The 17,459-nt window shown below is 51.8% G+C and overlaps 1 long non-coding RNA gene across 3 annotated transcripts; it reads right to left on the bottom strand.

The window, feature by feature from the left end:
* Positions 1-6,781: 6,781 nt before the first annotated feature.
* Positions 6,782-10,202, bottom strand: LOC123119940 (uncharacterized). 3 transcript variants are annotated; one of them, XR_006459109.1, is made up of 5 exons: positions 9,761-10,202; positions 9,575-9,685; positions 7,744-7,822; positions 7,501-7,665; positions 6,782-6,978 (listed from the first exon to the last, which is right to left on the bottom strand). It is a non-coding gene; the product is annotated as an uncharacterized lncRNA (long non-coding RNA). The 3 variants fall into 3 exon arrangements; XR_006459108.1 differs by having other exon boundaries at positions 6,782-6,975; positions 9,575-9,691; positions 9,761-10,199; XR_006459107.1 differs by having other exon boundaries at positions 6,782-6,975; positions 9,761-10,196.
* Between the last annotated feature and the right edge of the window lie 7,257 nt (positions 10,203-17,459).

Raw genomic sequence — 17,459 nt, forward strand, 5'->3', positions numbered from 1 at the left:
ACAAAGGGTAACCAGTTCTTCTCCTAGAGGAGGTCTTGATGGGGCCACCCAAGAGGGGGTCTTGAATCCAAGGGGATCTTCTCCGTGGAGGGGCCGCGGTCTCTCTCGAGGAGATGATCCGTATGGATGAGCAAAAGCTATACTCACATATGAGCTAAACCAATGCTACCCTAACTAGGAGGAGGGAGAGGTCTATTTATAGTCTTAGTGAAAAGAGGGGCGAAGTGAAGGGGTACATGGGCTTCGGCCTGAAACTGGACGCAGCTAGGGTCCGGACGTCCGTGAGGCTCCGGTCGTCCGGAGGCTCGCGGGGGTCCGGATGTCCGTAGATATTCGGAAATCCATAGTTTAGGTTCTGTTGCCACGGTCTCGGATGTCCGTAGGTGTCCGGTCACCGGTCGTCCGGTCTTCCTCGGAATTCCACTAATTTCGTTCTGTTGGCGCAGCGTCGGTCGTCCGGGGGGTTCGGTCGTCCGGAGCCTGGGAGTCGTTGGACGTCCCGTCCGGGTCGGTCGTTCGGCCGCTGTAGCATTCGGTGGCCTGGCTTCCTTGGGTTGGTGTTGCCTTCAGGGGTCGAACGTCCGGGCTGGGCCGGTCGTCCGGAGCCTGTAGCTTCCGTGACAGCTCCTCCTCTTGTCCTTCGTACTTGGTGTCCTCGCCATCTTATCCATTGGATGTAGTTGTTCCATGGCATTTCTCCAAGTACCTAAGCACACATAGTGTTTCCGTTTGAGGTAGTATCCATGTCTCATGTGTCGAAGGTAGTAGTTCAGAAATGAGCGAGTTCACATTATATTCGATATCCTTTGCTCGGGCTCTTGTCATTGGTCCAAGTGGTGTCGTTGGAGGTGTAGATGCGTCCATGGGGATGATCGTGGGATGCTCTGCATTATCTCCCCTCCCTTGGGAAAGATCCGACCTCGGATCGAAATCTTCATCACCATGTGTCGGATATGGGGTTCCGGCAAAACCCTTATGGTTCGAACTCTGGGTTGCGCGCGAAGTTCTTTCCCTCCTGACGATCCACACCCTAGCTCGCTAAGATCTCGCGGACGAACTCGACAAACTCGCAACACAGAAAGACACGAGATTTATACTGGTTCGGGCCACCGTTGTGGTGTAATACCCTACTCAAGTGTGGTCGTGGTGGATTGCCTCTAGGGCTGATGATGAATAGTACAAGGGGAAGAACGGCCTCCTGAGGTTGAGGTGTTCTTGTGTTTGGTGTGTGGCCAGGGATTTGCTCTAGATCTCACCAGCTCAGGCTTGCTTGCCTCTACTGTGGTGGCTAGTTCTGCTTATATAGGCCGTGGTCCTCTCCCCAAATATTGAGTGGAAAGGGAGCCCACAATGGCGGGCAATTTGAAAGGGGACAGCTAGTACAAGCTATCCTGACAAAAGTGGGCTTCGCCTGCAAAAGGCTCTGGTGGTGACGCCGTCTGGGCTCCATGGTGACCTCCGTCTTGCCGTCCTGCTGGTCTTCGGTCTCGTTGCACAGAATGGAAACCTTTGCTGGATGCCTCAGTACACCGCTCCTGCGCTTGCCTCCTTAGCACCAAAGAGGAAACAAGCACACTGCGCGCTGGCGCCCGCCTGGTGTCGATCATCATGGCTCACATCACGAGAGCCTCGTGAGGTTTCCCCCGCCTTGATATCTTCGCTCCTCGTGAGCCTGCCTGGCGAGGCCGCTCCGGAGGAAGTCTTCCGTTGTCCGCTTCGCGAGGCTTGGCCCCTCACGAGGGTCTTGGATGCCTTGCTGATGCAGATGGGCCATACAGGCCCGCTAGCACAGCCATGCCGTGGGCCGCAGGTAGGCAAGTCTGGGGACCCCCGTTCCCAGAACGCCGACAGTAGCCCCCGGGCCCAAGGCGCACTCGGGCTTGGCTTCAAGGCAAAGCCAAAGGGCAAGTACGGAGCGCCTCGGGCCCCTAAAGCCTGCGGCCTCGGTTGACGCGTGGCGGTTGATTGGATGTGGGCGTCTCCGCTTCCCCATGCTGCCTCGGCAACTGCTCGACTTGACTAGTCCCTGCACCATGCAAGGAAAATCATCATTACCTGTGATCGTGGGAGGCGCCGGTTGGCCTTCTTCTGCTATAAATGGGGAGGGGGGCGGAGCCCCCGTCACCCATCTCTTCTTGGTTCACTTGCTTCTTCCTCCTTGCTCCACCGCTAGCAGCAATGGCGCCCATCCGAAGGTTTCCACTGGAGAGAAGGGAAAAGCTTCCTGCGATGATCCAGGGCCGCTTTCGCCGAAGAAGAGGCCGGTTCACTGTCGTGATGCCGCGGCGTTGCAGGTGGTTATGAGGCCTTGGTACGAGCGTCCTCCTCCTGGGTACCCGCTGCCCTTGTACATCCATGCCGGGGGCTCGGGAGGAAGGAGCAACGAGCGTCGGCGCGCGCACCGCGGCCAGGGTCGACGCGCTGCGGCGACGAGCGCCGTTGCTCCTGGAGTCCATGCCGCGGACTCCTCATGCAAGCTCGTGCTGTGGGCGGCGATGCCCCCAAGTTCCTGGATCCGTCTCCCGCGCTTCTTCTCCGATGTGATGCCGCCGAGGGGGCCTCTCGAGCTCTGGTTGCAGCATGCCGACTGCAAGGCTCCGGTGACCGGAGCAGAGGTTGAAGCAGTCTCCACCGGCAAGGTCTTCATGACCCGCGGCTGGGGCGAGGTCGCGCGGGTTTGCCGCATGGAGGGCACCCTCGCGATCCATTTTGAGTACGACGGCGCCTCCACGCTATTCTTCAATGTCTTCGATGTGGAGGGTTGCCGCTTGGAGTGCTGCCCCGAAGGGGAGCGCCAAGGTGAGGCGCGCCCCGCTCGCAGCTACTCCAGCAGCAGTGACTCTGGGGAGTCCAGTGGCTCTCCTAAGCTCTACTAGAATCCGGAGACGAGCGATGACAGCTACGTGCCCCCGAGCTCTCGCCGTGCCCAATGCCGGGCTGCGGCATCCAGCCACTGCCGTCGCTGATCTGGATGGGGTCGGCGCCAGCCTCTCGTGTCCCACTGTTGATGATGGCGTACACCACGGGAGGGTGTAGATAGGATTCCTCTAAGTTTTAGTCTTTTTGTTCCATGCGAAGAATCACGGAGTACCCCGTGGGGTTGTGTAAAGGGTCTGTAATGTCTTTTGTGCACATCTTCCTCGTTATGAAAATTTGCGAACGCATGTCCCGTTAAGGCTCGGTCTCCTCTTTCCATCCTCACGATAGCTCGTTGCTCTACGCTGACAGGTCCTGGTCCCCAGGTAGGCTACAGCCGTCGCTGGTATGCCAGGTCGCGTGCCGTGGTCAAGGCCAGGAGGTGTGCAGCCCGAGGTCTAGTAAGAGCCCCTGAGGCGCGATTCTCAGGAGGTCCCCTTTAGCGCTCAAGCAGCCATGGTAAGGCAAGAAAGGGAGGCAACGTGGTTGCAACGGGGCTGCGGCGTGCGTGACCCTTAGGCTTCATCAATCAGTCAATCTGAGCGCGAGACTTATCTTGGTGGTTTCGGGTCGATTCCTTGGATGCGCCAGGCTGGCGCGCAAGCTTCCGCAGCATAGCTAGGTCGGGCCCATACGAGTCTCCCTCTTCCCGTGTTCTCCTTAGTTCTGTACGTCCTTAGGTCCCGGCCCTCGAGCGAGCTCAGCCGCCGCTGGTATGCCAGGTCGCGATGCCGTGGTCAAGGACAGGGGGTGAGTGCTGGAGAGCCAGTAAGAGCTCCTGAGTCACGATGCTCAGGAGCTCCCCCTTTAACGTGCAAGCGGATTACACGAGAGAATAGGAAGCTGGCAGTGCCGCCTCCTACCCTCCTCACGAGATCCCTGCGAACCAACACAAGGAAGAAACACGGTTTTGCCGCTTCGGTTGCCAGCCTGTCACTGGTTGCTCCATGAAGAAATTAAGGCACAGAGGGCCTAGTGAGGTGACGTGCGCGGAGCGTGCCGCGAGCCAGAGCTCGACCGCTCAGGTTTGTCGACGTGGCAGGGACGGACCCATGCACCAGCGCCGTGCCTGTGTGAGTAGCCCCCGAGGGAGGTGATAGTCGAGCAGGCAACAGTCATGGACAGGTTAAGCATGAAAGGCAGATCAGCTTGGGTAAATGCAGAAAGATACATGCCACTTGGTCAGGCCCGAGCGTCTTGGGGATGATGCAGCCCGAGGGGCGCCCCCAGCAAGGTAAGCTAAAGACATAAGAAAAGGATACATGCCACAGGGATGGACCCACGCGTCCTGGGAATGATGCAGCCCGGGGGGCGCTCCCAGCTGAATGAACTTGGAAAAGGTCACCTGGTTCTGTCGACGAAGGAGAGTTGGTGCAGCTGAAGGCGTGCAACGAAGGGGTAGCTCCTCACGAGCCACTGGGGCCCTGAGCCTCAGGAGGCTCCGGGGGCTCGGGTGGTTATTGGAGGACCATCTCCATCTCCGCCAAGACGGCATGGTGCCTGGCCTCCTGAGCCACCAGGACACGCCGCAGGTTGCGCTGATAGGCGGACGACACGCTCGGCAGGCCGAAAGGCATGCGAACATAGCTGTGCGGCGGTGCCTCGCAGCATCCCATGCGCGAAGGCCAGAAGAGCTCCTGAGAAGCGGCTCTGTTGAGCCCAGGAACGTCGATGCAGACGCGCAGCCCGACAACCTCGCCTGCATGGGGAGCTGCGCTTTGTGAGTGGCGGTCGCCGCGCATGGCCCTTGCCTCTTGCAATTCCTGGGTGGTCTTGGTGATGAACTCCTAAACGGTGGGTGATCCTTGTCGTGTGCCTTCCTGAGGAAAACGTGCCGTGAAGCACGCCTCCAAGTGGTGCCCAAGTGCCTCCCTCATGATGTGGGCAAGGTCTGAGGCCTTCCAGAAGAAAGCCCCCGAGCCCTACCCGAGGAGGGTGCTGGGCGCGCCTTCCTATGCGATGGAGGGAGGCGCCCCTGGAGCGGGCGCTGATCCTGACGAGGTTCCAGCCGCGACGCCACCCTCCTGAGGTCCGGCACGGCGCATCTGCTTCTTCTTCTTGGGGATGGCCTCTGGAGGGCCATCACCCTGGCTGTTGGGGTTGTCGATCGCTGCAGGTTGAAAGGCGCGCTCGAGGGAGCACACCACGTCTCTTTCTTCGCATGGGACTGTGATGATTCCGCCGCTTCCCGGCATCTTGAGGACATTGTAGCCGTGATGGGTGACGGCCATGAACTTGGCTAGGGCAGGGTACCCAAGGATGGCATTGTACGGCAGACGAATGTGCGCGACGTCGAAGTCGAGGAGCTCGGTGCGGTAGTTCTTGCGTTCTCCGAAGGTGACAGGGAGGCGGACCTGCCCTATCGGCATGGTGGAACCGTCGGTCACTCCTGAGAAAGGCTTGGTAGGCTGAAGCTGGTCATATGGGACTTGGAGGTTGTCGAACGTATCGACGGACAGGACATTGAGCCCTGCGCCGCCGTCGATGAGGGTCTTGGTAACTTGCACATTGCTGATGACTTGGGAGCACATCATCGGGAGGGCGCCAGCGGTAGTTGCGCACTTGAGCTGATCTACCGAGTTGAACGTAATGGGGCACTGGGACCATCTGAGTGGGCGTGCGGCCTTGAGCTTGGGGAGGACTGCATTCACTTCACGAGCAAACTCCTTGAAGATACGCTGCGAGGCTGGGGCCTGGGCTTCGCCCAAGACGCAGGCGATAGCGCGCGGCTCCTGGAAGCCCCCAGCCCCCTCGTCTTGATGGTGGTCGTCGTTCCTTCTTGGCGGTGGCGGCAGCGGGGGAAGACCGGCGTTGCCCTAAGGGCGATCCTCATGAGGCTGGTCTCTCCAGGCACCCTCGCGAGGATGATCCTGCCAGCGGTCCTCACGAGGCCGGTCGTGCCACTCCTAGCGCGGGTCGCGGTCGTCCCAGCGTCCGCCACCACGTCCTCCTCCACGGCCGTAGCCCCGGTCGCTGCGCTCGGGGCGTCGACTGAAGCGTCCTTCACGAATGGCTCTGAGCTCTTGACAGTCCACTACAAGGATCCGGGTCTATTGCAACAAAAGCATTTGTCGCAATAAGGACCCAATTGTCGCAACAGGTACCTATTGCCACGACATGGTGTTCGTTGCCAGCCGTTGCGACAGGACGCATGGTAATAGGTTATTGCCACAAAAACATAAACGTGGCAAGAAAGCGTGCTATTGCAACAACCATGTTGCAAGTTGCCACATTTTTTCTCGTGGCATCGTGCACTTGATGCCACAATTTGGTTTGTGGCAATAGCTTAATGCAACATATAGCGAACCATGGCGATTTAGTTGTTTGTGGCGATAGGCATTTGTGGCAATAACCTATACCAACAACTCTTTTTCATGGCGCGTGCTCTTCCGTGGCAACACTCAATTGTGGCAATACCCTATGGCAACAACTCTTGTTTTTGTGGGTATAGTCCTTTCGCCACGAACCCTATGTTTGTGGCAGTAAAGTATGGCAACGACTCTTTCAGACGTGGTAATACTAAAATTGCAACATACTCCTTTTGGTGGTGATAAGTAGTTATCACAACAGGCAGACTGTTTGTGGTGAGAGGTTGTTGCGACAATATGAACGTTTCATGGCAAAAGGCCTATTTCAGCAAAACTGAATTCCATGGCGACAAGTAGTTATCTCAATGGACTGAGTTTTTGTGGTGATAAGTTATTGCGACTATATGAAGTGTTTCATCGCCACAGCCTAGTGCTACAAAACAGGTCAGCGTGGCGACTAAGATTTGACGCAACGCTAATTTTTCGTGCTGCCAACATGTTGCAACCAAAAGTAGTTTGTGGTAATAGCCTACTGTAGCCGAAAAAATATACAGGCATTCAATTACAAAATTCAAATAATGCATGTATGATGTAGATTCATCAGACATCAAAGTTTGCATACCCAATATCCATCACAATAAACTGTAATATAATTTAGCATGCATTCAACATACTGAATATGCCATCCTAATTAAGAGCAAAGATTAAATTGTCCGTGGTCTAGAGTCCATTCTAGCTAAATCTTTGGATCCTGCTATGAAGAAATCAGAAGTTTATTTAGCTCAAGTTAATTGAAAATAGAAAATACTTAGTCAGGAAAATAAAGAAACAACACAACGACTAATTAGCAGAAAGATATAACCACTATCATGACAATTGTATAATTACTATATTCGTGCATGCATGGGTATCTTCCTGACAAATTGTCATGACCACAACAGCTAGCAAGCAAATTCTTGTGCCTGTTGTACTACTCCATCAACAATTAGGTGCTATGCAAAAAGAATTGGATAATTTTACAAAAGATTTTGTAGTTCAAACACAAGAATAATTACCTAAATTAATCAAACTAAATTTCTCCGAAACAACTACATGCTGGCGCAAGTTCACAATTTCTAATGGTGAGAAAACTGTTCTATTTCTGGCTTCCCTACTGTATGTGCTTCAGCAACAAAAAAAGTACAATAGTGCAAGCAAGTAGATGATTGCACATTATGAAGGCCATTTACGTATCAAATAAAGGCCAACATGAAGACAAACCAAGCTTGTGACTTACCATTGCTCGAAACATTTGAGAATTCATTGTTGCAACTTGTATGAGCATATTTGGAGCAATTACATTGTGCCTTGTACCTAGAGTCCCAGTAGTACTAGCGGTATGTAAAAGAGAATTTTGCAAGTTTGGATTCCTATTTTATTTGCCAGTCCTTTTCTTAGGCATCTGCAAATAGAAGTGCACTTTCAGCAATGCAAGTAAGCAAACAAATCTGACAAGTTCGCAAGCATATGGCATAATCACCTTATGTGTTTGCGTCTATTGGGCTCCCATCTGTTGGATCACCAGTAGGATCTTGCGTTGAATTCATCATTGTGCCCTTCTGTACGTAATATCATAATTTGAGTCAATTTCAGAAGAAACGCGATACTTAAAGCAGGCATAAAAAAGTAACCGGGAAAATATCTATTCAAGTCTATATTGAAGCTGTTGTAAGAAAAACTAAGCTAGGCTTCAAAGATTAAATGAAATCAATTTGTGTTATAGCGTGCAGAACAAAAGCATGCAGAACAGAAGTCTTTTAGCATAACATATGTCTATAATTTTGATTTAGAAATTGAAAGCTAGGCTTCAAAGATCGAATGGAACATATATATGTGTACATCAATAAAATGTAATCAAGTGTATACTAAAGCTGTGAGGCATACACATGACACACCAATTAGAGCCCATCCTGACAAGGCTACTCCCAATACATACAGATGCAGTAACCTAGCCCGTATGTGGTAAGCAAACTACCAAGGTTAAATAAGCTGAATGTGGCAGTATGCTTTAGTATAGGCACATACGCTTTTAAGAAGTCCGGACAGTGGTTCTGGTATTAGCTTAGTAATATTTTACATAGTGAAAAGGAAAACTTGGGACTATTTACACCAAATGTGGGACACTCCAAAATACAAAAATAAATTAGTCCTGGTCGTGGCCGTGGCTGCTATGGCTGTGGTCACCGTGGCCGAGGCCGTGACGGCATTGATGACAGCAGGTCAACCGTCTCTCAGCTCGGCATGAGTGCCGCCACCACCGCCAGCGAGGGGGCATGTTGCATCCCCGGGGTTGTTGCAGTGGCGGATCCAAGAAATCAACTTTGGTGTTAAAAAATTCACCCTAACATCAACTCTTTTTTTTTCGTTTTAGCCTACATTTTCTTTTAAAAAATTAATTTGTTATTCTTTTATTAATGGAATCAATTACCATCAGGACAGTTCTATTTACAAAGATACATCTCTAAATCCAAACAGAAGCTACACATGAATGCAATTTCAAATTGGAACTTTGGAGGGGATTGGTGAACTGTTGGCTTGCTTAGACTAGTTTATCTTGACTGAAGCTGAGTTGTTAACTCACTCCGCGTACTCTCTGAAGTCTGAACTCAAGCATGTACGCAGTACTTTTTGTCATATACCTATGCCAAATATATTGCTGGAAAGGGGGCACTGCCATGGCCATGTCGTCCACCGCCACCTGCTGCCCCTCCTCCTCGTCTCCCCATGGCCGCCAAACCAAGATGGCTTGGTCTAAACGCTTAAACTATAATCTAGTTGGGTTGGAATCTAAATGCAGTCTGTACACATTGCTTGCACATGTCAAATGAGCGATGAATGAACTACTTTTCCAGCACAACAAGCAAACACTCCATTCACAATAGAAGAAAGTCTGATTTTACACAAGCAAAGGTTAAAGTTTGAATGTTTAGTGGCACACATAATATAACAGTAAAAAAGACACAATTGTAGCATCAGATTGGCAGCAAGATTTTCTTATTCTTGGGCATGGAGAGCTCTATATAAACTGAACCAAGCTAATGGATCAATTTGGCGTAAGCAGGACCAACCCAAAACCATGGCAAAAAGAGGGTTGAAAGCTAGCTCAGTTGATGAATTTGTTACAACTGAAAAAATAGGGCCTAGACCATCTCTGAAACCAACCATCCCTGGATGTACATAGTAAACTGAAACCAAATCCAAGCTACTCCATGGATAGGATATGATAGGATCGTCAAAGCAAACTAGTTTGTTAGCTATAGGAAGGGGGGGACTAAAACGCTGCAAGGAGGAAGGAAGGGTCGTGGCCTTACCACCGCTTTGGTGCAGGGGCGCCGGAAATGGCTGGCAGTGGCGGATCGGACTAAACGGGAAGAGAAGGGAGGCCCTGACTGTTTCATGGCGGCGTCCCTGCATCTATCAAGCTGCAGCTGCGTGGCGAAGGAAATTAGGGGAGGAGATCAAATCAAATCGAAGAGAAAGGATGGGCGAGGGTTGACCTTGAAGCGCAGCCATGTGTGTGCCCATGTGGCTCTCATGGCCTCCATCGACGGATGGTCGATCTGGGATCGGAGGAAGCAGCCTCCCACATTGACCTCCGTCATGGGATCCTTGACGAAGCCCTCTTCTCAGCCATGGGAGGAAGCTAGATAGGGAGGAAGAGGACGCCGGTTCTGGCCGTGGCAGATCTGACCGCCGCCCGACCCGCATCAATGGTACCGGCGCCACGTGCACTAGGTTCGCCTTAAGGGAAGTCCCCGCCTCTGGGGATGAGGATGTCGTCGCGGCGGTTGCGGGACACATAGGGGCAGATGGCCATGGATAGGGAGGTGGCGACGGTCGTGGATGAGGAGGGGGAGGATCCGAAAGAGGAGGACGGCGAGATCAGGGGAGTCGGGGCGGATAAAGGGGAAGGAAGAAGCCGGCGGAGATCTACATAGGAGTTGACTGCTTGCCGTTGGATCACGGAAGAGTAGACGGTCTGGATTTGTGATCCGTGGGTAGGCTCGCTTCACCAATCACATCGCAAGTTCTTCCTCTCGCTGGATTGCCACGTCAGCACCATCCATCCATCACGGTCTAAATGGTGTATAAGAACGGAGCAAATTGTTCGAACCTTGACGATTATGGTGACGGTCTCTCTTTGTCTGTCATGATGGGTCTATGATTTGGGGTGCCATCCTCATGTTGCTTATATATGACGGATTTTGTGACGAACCAGATAAATCGTCATAAATAATGCAGTTTCTGGCAATATCATCACAATTCCATCATGGATTAACATGTTTTTTGTAGTGGGATGACCGGATGAGCGGTACGGGTTCGAGAGAAGGTGCGGAAGCTGCCGGGGAAGAAGAACCAGCGGCTGGTGCACGCGTGGGTGCGGGTCGGCGCATCGCTCGAGGCCGTCTGGGCCATGCTCACCGACTACAAGGACCTCGCCGGTTTCATCCCCGGCCTCTCCGAGTGCCGCCTCCTCCAGGACGCCGCTTTCGCCTGCCTATAGGTGCTGCGATGCACATCTATAAGGAGATTTGGGAGAAAGGAATAACCAGTGGTAGTGTTCGTTCGATGGTCTCTGGTCGGTGTGGTTCGTAGTGTCGATGCCGACATGACGCCGTGAGGACCGAGGAACCCAAACGAGAGGGCTTATAAAAGATGAATAAATGACAAGCATGCCGCAGTCGGGCGTCTGAGCGACACCACATAAAGGGCTTATAAAAGATAAATAAATGACAAGCATGCCGCAGTCGGGCGTCTGAGCTACACCACATAAAGGGCTTATAAAAGATAAATAAATGACAAGCATGCCGCAGTCGGGCGTCTGAGCGACACCACATAAAGGGCTTATAAAAGATAAATAAATGACAAGCATGCCGCAGTCGGGCGTCAGAGCGACACCACATAAAGGGCTTATAAAAGAATAATCACAGTGAGTATCCAGGAGGTAGAACCATCCCAGGGATACTCAATAATGTAAATGGTTAGTCCACAATAATAACAAAAATTAAAACATGATCCTCAGATGTCACAGGTCATAAACACAAATCTAGTCTAGCCGTTTCTCCATCCGAAGACCGTCACTGAGTTCTAGCCAATTCGTTCTCCATCCGAATACCGTTACTACGATCCAGTTAGCCATATCTCCATCCGAAAACCGTTGCTAGATCCAACTCAGACTGTGGTTCTTACTCAAGAACATGGCTATCCAACAGGATATATCCTCTACAGAGGGATTACTACTTTCCCACGAGTAACGGATTTACTTAGTCCATCGGGACTAATTCCCCCTACGGCCTTTTAATTGAAAACACGCCTGACCTGCACACACCAGCTTAACTCACCGATGTCTGGAATCACCCACGACACCTGCCAAGCAAAACTCTAAGTGGGGAGGCTACAACCTCGACGTAGCATGGGATCAAAATTTCTATACGCGCGCTCTAAGGGGTGCCCCCCTCTCGGTCCCAACCGGAAACACCCATGCCCCCGGACCAAGTGGCATGCCTACCGGAGGCCTCCGGTATCTTCCACTATGGCCTCTCTGTACGGTGTGTGCTTTGGTAAGTGGTTGACAACTTACTGAACCATACCCCGTCTGCGACAGGGACAAGTGGTGGTACCAACAAATAGGGAAGCTACTGACCAAGACTCGACCTACGACCGACTCAGGTGGTCCAAGTATCCTCCAACAATATTACCATTAGTGGAAATAGATCACCGCTCATCAAGCCTCACCATGCCATACCGGACATACTCGTCTCGACGAGGGACTAGGGACAAGCTCGTGTCTACCCAAGACAACGACTTTCCCGACTTCCCTCCGGTATGAATGAGGAGCTTACGAGGATGACCCAAATCACTAGTGTATCCATTGCTGACCACAAAATATCTCCAAAAAGTACTCATGCACGAGACTTTATCGTTACAAAAGGATAACGCATACTCCAAGTCAAATGGTGTTGTAATCGTATCAAAACACCGCAACAAAATATTATGCCAGAGTTCAGAAATGCTTGCCTTCAAGAGTATGCAAAGGATGCACTTTTTGAAAGCTTTCTCTTCTCTCCATTATCCCTATTTTGCAAAATATCCAAATAACAAATATTTCAAACACAGTACAAAAAGTTGTCTCAAATATTTTTGAAATAAATCTTAAAATAAACTAGGTGGAATTTGAGAGAGGTAGGAAAAAGAATCAACTCATTTGGAGTTTTATTTTAAAAGTTATAGCTGGTCAAAGTCTGGTCAAAACTCTGTTTTTAATAAAACCAGAAAAAGGAAAACGCTTCGAGGGGAATACGCTTTCGGGGTAGGGGAGACGTACTCCGTGGGTATACGCTTTCACTTAAACAGAGGAGATGGCACGCGGGTCACTGACAGTGGGTCCAAGGGGCCCACTGGTCAGGTTTGACCGTTCTTCCTCTCCCTCCTTTCTCTCTGCCCGAACGGGGCGGGGCTCCGGTGATTGCCGTCGACGAACGGCAGTGCCTCACGGGCATCCGAGGGCGGGGATGGAACGGCCAGACTGGGGTGGTCCTCTAGGTGGTCGCTGGGTCGTCGGAGGTGGAAGGGATCGCCGGCGGCGAGCTCCGCGGCGGAGGGGGCTACGGTGGTGAAGTGGTTTTTGGGCCTCGGTGGTCTCCGATCGAGGCTGGGTAGTTGGGCAGCTCCGCAAGGACCAGGGGAAACTACTGGTGGCGCTGGTTTGGCGAGAGAGTGGCTGGCTGCGACGTATTGCACCGGAGCTTAGCGGCGGCCGAGCTGGCCGGAGTTGATGAAGACGGTCTCTACGGGTCGATCCACTGCTTGGGAAGCTCTACGGGGAGGGTCTGAGGTCGCCCGAGGTCTTGAACAAGTTCGGGGACCCTTTAAATAGCCGCGCGGGGCTGGCTCTGTGGCGGAGGATAAGAACGACGACGAGTCGCCGTTTCTGTAGCTGCAGGGCGCCGTGGGGGGGACGAACGCGTGCCGACGAGCTTCGGGATAAGATCGAGCTATTCACAGGGGCAGCTGGCGCGCTGGTGTGGTTTGGGCGGTGCCGAACATGGCAGAGGTCGCTGCCGACGCCGGCGTGCCGCCAAGGGCAATGCCAGCGGCGCTGCAGGGCGTCAGAGATGGCGTGGAGAGGGAGCGAGCTAGTGCGCGGTTCAGCGGTGGAACAGGGGCCAGGGACGGGTCGCGTCGAGGGTGGCAGTGCGGCGCGGCGAGTCAGTGCGCGCGCGTGCAGAACGTGCGCTCTGGGCACGCCCAGAGCACGCACGGAACCTGCTCGATGAAATGCCAGGGCGGTCTAGAGCGCGAGGGTGGAGCTGGCAATTAACAGGACTAGGATAGAGGCAACTAGGAGTTCAGTGGACAAGGTTGCTGGGTCATCGGAGCAAGTTCACAGTGCAAACTAGAAAACATGCCCCAAGCTGACTGTGCACACCAAGTGCTCGACAGAATGCCAAATGCACTTAGGCAACTCTTGGAGTGGCCAAAATCTCCAGATCAGGGTCTCTTTAGGTGCAGAAGATGGTGGCAAGATTACTTGGGCAAAACCAGGAACTTGTTAGTGCAAGATTTTGAGAAAACCAGTTTTGGGCAGAAACTAAAGGCTGACATTGCATGCACAAAAAATACTCCAATGGGTCCAATCTCCTGGACTTAAGAGTTTGGTAGGGAGGACTATAGGTAGGAAAAAGCTCAAAGGTACTAGAGCAAAATAAAATGGGGTTGCAATACAAATCACCAAACTGGACCAAAATGGAAAAGAAGATGATTCACTCAAATTTTTCAAAGAACATCACTGGGTTTTTGCTTGAAGATGAATTGTATGCATCCACTGACATCTCCAAACACTTGGAAGAATTTTTAAAGAAACACTTAAATGGGTTGTAGTGCAAAAGTGCCTACTGGACCAGATTGGAAAAGTTAGTGTAGAGCTCAAAATCTCCAATGGCCAAAAGGTATTTTTGCATAAAAGTGATGTGGAAACATCACATGACATCCCAAAATTTTGGTGGAAATTTTTAAATGCATTTGTCAAATGGTTGTAGTGCAAAACAGGCTCCAAATGCAAAAGAAATCATTTTAAAAGAATAAAGCTCTGAGAAAACAAATCTTGCTATTTAAATCCACTGATAAAGAATTGTTCTATTAGAGAGAGTATTCAAGTCCAACAATACTCTTTGAAAGTTTTTCCACTAGAGGCAAAAATCCAAAATCAAAAAGGGTAAATCTTGACAAAATGGAAAAGTTTTATTTTCCTGGCAACATTTTAATAAATAAAACAATGTCAAAATTTTTGGGTGTCACAGAGGACAACGCCGATCCATATAATCCAATCCAAGGAAGACCCGATGACCATGCCGAAGTAGAACCTCACAAGGGAAAGATTGGCGTTGTGAGAATCACATGGCAGAAATAGTAGCTATCGCCTATCAGGGCATACTAGAACCTCGCATGAAAATACCTACACCAAGAACATATATAGATTGTCTCCGTCGAAGGTGTTGTGGTTTCCACACATATGGGGAGAATAGAGCCATAGCTCATCTATCTTATCATCATCTCTGTCCTAGATCAAGTAGTTTATACACACATAGATAGGGGATCATCATGTTAATCATGTTAAGTATCATGATTGGATTGGAAATATAGGATAGCCGGACGCATTGGGCTCGCCGGCTGCGTCGTGCTCGCCAGCTGCCTCAGCTCGGGCGCGACTGCTGCATTGGTCACTCGAGCCTTGCTGCCCGAGCTGACACGCTCGTCTGCACGTCGTCCGACGCCATCCATCGTAGCCGGCTTCATCTTGGACTCCGCCGCCACCCCCGCCTCCACCAAGCGGCGTCGTCGACCTCATGCTGGCCCGCCCGCCCATGATCCGCCTCATCTACGCCGTGCGGCCGATCTGGCCCGTCGGTGGCGCGCGCCTCCACAGGTCCCGTGAAGACTCTCCCTAGTACAATGCGCCCCTCCATCGATCGAGCATCGGGCTGCCACCGCCCCGTGGTTCCCCCACGACTGCATCGGCTCGCCCGCCACCACTGCATCACCCCTTCGGATCGTAGCCTCGCGGCACATGGTTCCTGCGGTTGCATCGACACTCGCGCTGTCGCTGCATCGCCCCTTCGAGTCATACTGCGTCTGGCACATGGTCTACACCGCTTCCCTGAGGTCTTCACGCCAATATATTTGGCATTTCCCAACAAGCAAACCCTAGCTAACCGATCTGGCTAGCTAACCGTAACCAGCGCTCCTGGGTTACCAACTCACCGGGGCTTCTAGTGTGAGGACGATGCCGATCCAACATAATCCAATGCCACCACATATATACGGCATTTTCCAACTAGCAAACCCTAGCTAACTGATCTAGCTATCTAACCGTAACTAGCTCTCTCGAGCTACCAACTCATCGGTGCTTCTAGTGCGAGGACGACGCCGATCCAATATAATCCAATCCAAGGAAGACCATGTTTATATTGTAAAACAACCATCACATACATCGAAGCAACCGATACAAACGGATGCCACACACACCCAAGGCAAGATACATGAATGACGGGCACCGACACACAACCTCAACGACTACCAAGCACCAATAAGATGTCCAAAAAAGGGATCCGGTTAGAGCCAACGGAGACCACCAGCGCGAGGAGCAATCATCTTGGAAGATGTGCGACGGACATGCCGTACCGAGGACTCCAAGACGATGCCTCCAGGAAGAGAACGACCACGAACGTCGCCACCGTCCCATCCAAAGATCAAGTTTTCACCCAGAGTAAGATGGAAGGAGTGGGAGGAACACGACGTCCATGGACGCCTTCACCGTCAACCAGTGAACGGACTGGGTATGTACCACGGTGGTTCAACCCCTCCGCCACAATCCCGGTCCGCCAACCACCCGCAGCCAATTAGGAAGGTGTTGTTTCATCATGGATCTACACTTAGGTTGGGATATGTCAAAAATTTGTGCCTTGGTCAACTGTCGGTCAAAGCAGGAAAATTTTGGCCAGTTTTGAACTACATGTCACAGAAACCTCATGCGACCCTCACTTCAAAACTATTAGGTTATACTCTTGTCTCGGAACACAAGTACTGATGGGATGGGTTGATGAGACGGTCGATCTATATCAGCCTCGATCTTACATTCCGATCTTGAGATGGGGTGATCTCAGTATCTTTCATTTTACCGGACAATTCATCGAGGGTTTGTCCACACCAGAGTAGGTCCAACATAATTATGCCGCTTTTGTTCAAACGATAAGCATAGAGATTCACCTATGTAAATTAAACAACCCTGCATCCCAACGCTTTCCCTGTCGGATCTGTCCTACTTCGGATCCACACGCAAGGGGGCGAACGAGCCCTGTCGCCTTAGGTTGGGATATGTCAAAAATTTGCATATTTGTATATTTCTTATTTATACTCATTTATTGCAACGACTCCTGGGTAGATGGACGGAGGGCTCGGGATTGGAGCGCACTGTAACGCCCCGGATCTGATGCGCCAGGTGTCACCCAGTTATTCGCCGTCGTTGCCATGTCTTTTGCTTGCGTGTTGCATTTTGCCATGTCATCATCTGCATGTTTTTCAAAACTTGCATCCGGTCCTTTTCCCCGTTGTCCTTTTCGCGATCCGACACACTCGCATGCGCCCCGGCACCTCCGAAATATTATTTTATAAGTGGCATAAAAATGTTCTTGGAATGGGGTGAAAGTTGGCGTGCGGTCTTATTATAGTGTAGGTAGACCGCCTGTCAAATTTCATCACATTCGGAGTCCGTTTGATAGCCCAACTGTCATCCATAGCGGCATCGTTGCCAGTTTATTCGTCGGACGTTTTCGGTCTCCAGAAACCCGTGCCGGGCTGCCCTCTCTTCTCTTCCCATAGCCCAAACCATTCTACATAGCCCACCTAGGCCCAGCCTACCCCTCCTCGCTTCCGGAATGGCCCGATCGTGATCGCAGGGTTCGAAGACCCCCCTAGACAAAACCCTAGCCAAAATTGCTATAAATAGACCCCCTCCTTTCCATTTCGGGCTAAAACCTACCCCCTAATCTCTCCCCTCCTCATTTTCAGCGCCTCCTCCCACCTCGGGGGCCGCGCCGCCGCCTCCCCCCTCCATATCCGCCGCCGGCCCCCTCACAGGCGCCACTTGGCGCTCAGCCATTGGCCTCCAGCCGCCGCGCCGCCGTTTTCCTCCACTCA

This window comes from Triticum aestivum, chromosome 5D (assembly GCF_018294505.1).
Source record: "Triticum aestivum cultivar Chinese Spring chromosome 5D, IWGSC CS RefSeq v2.1, whole genome shotgun sequence".
NCBI classification, from domain to species: Eukaryota; Viridiplantae; Streptophyta; class Magnoliopsida; order Poales; family Poaceae; genus Triticum; species Triticum aestivum.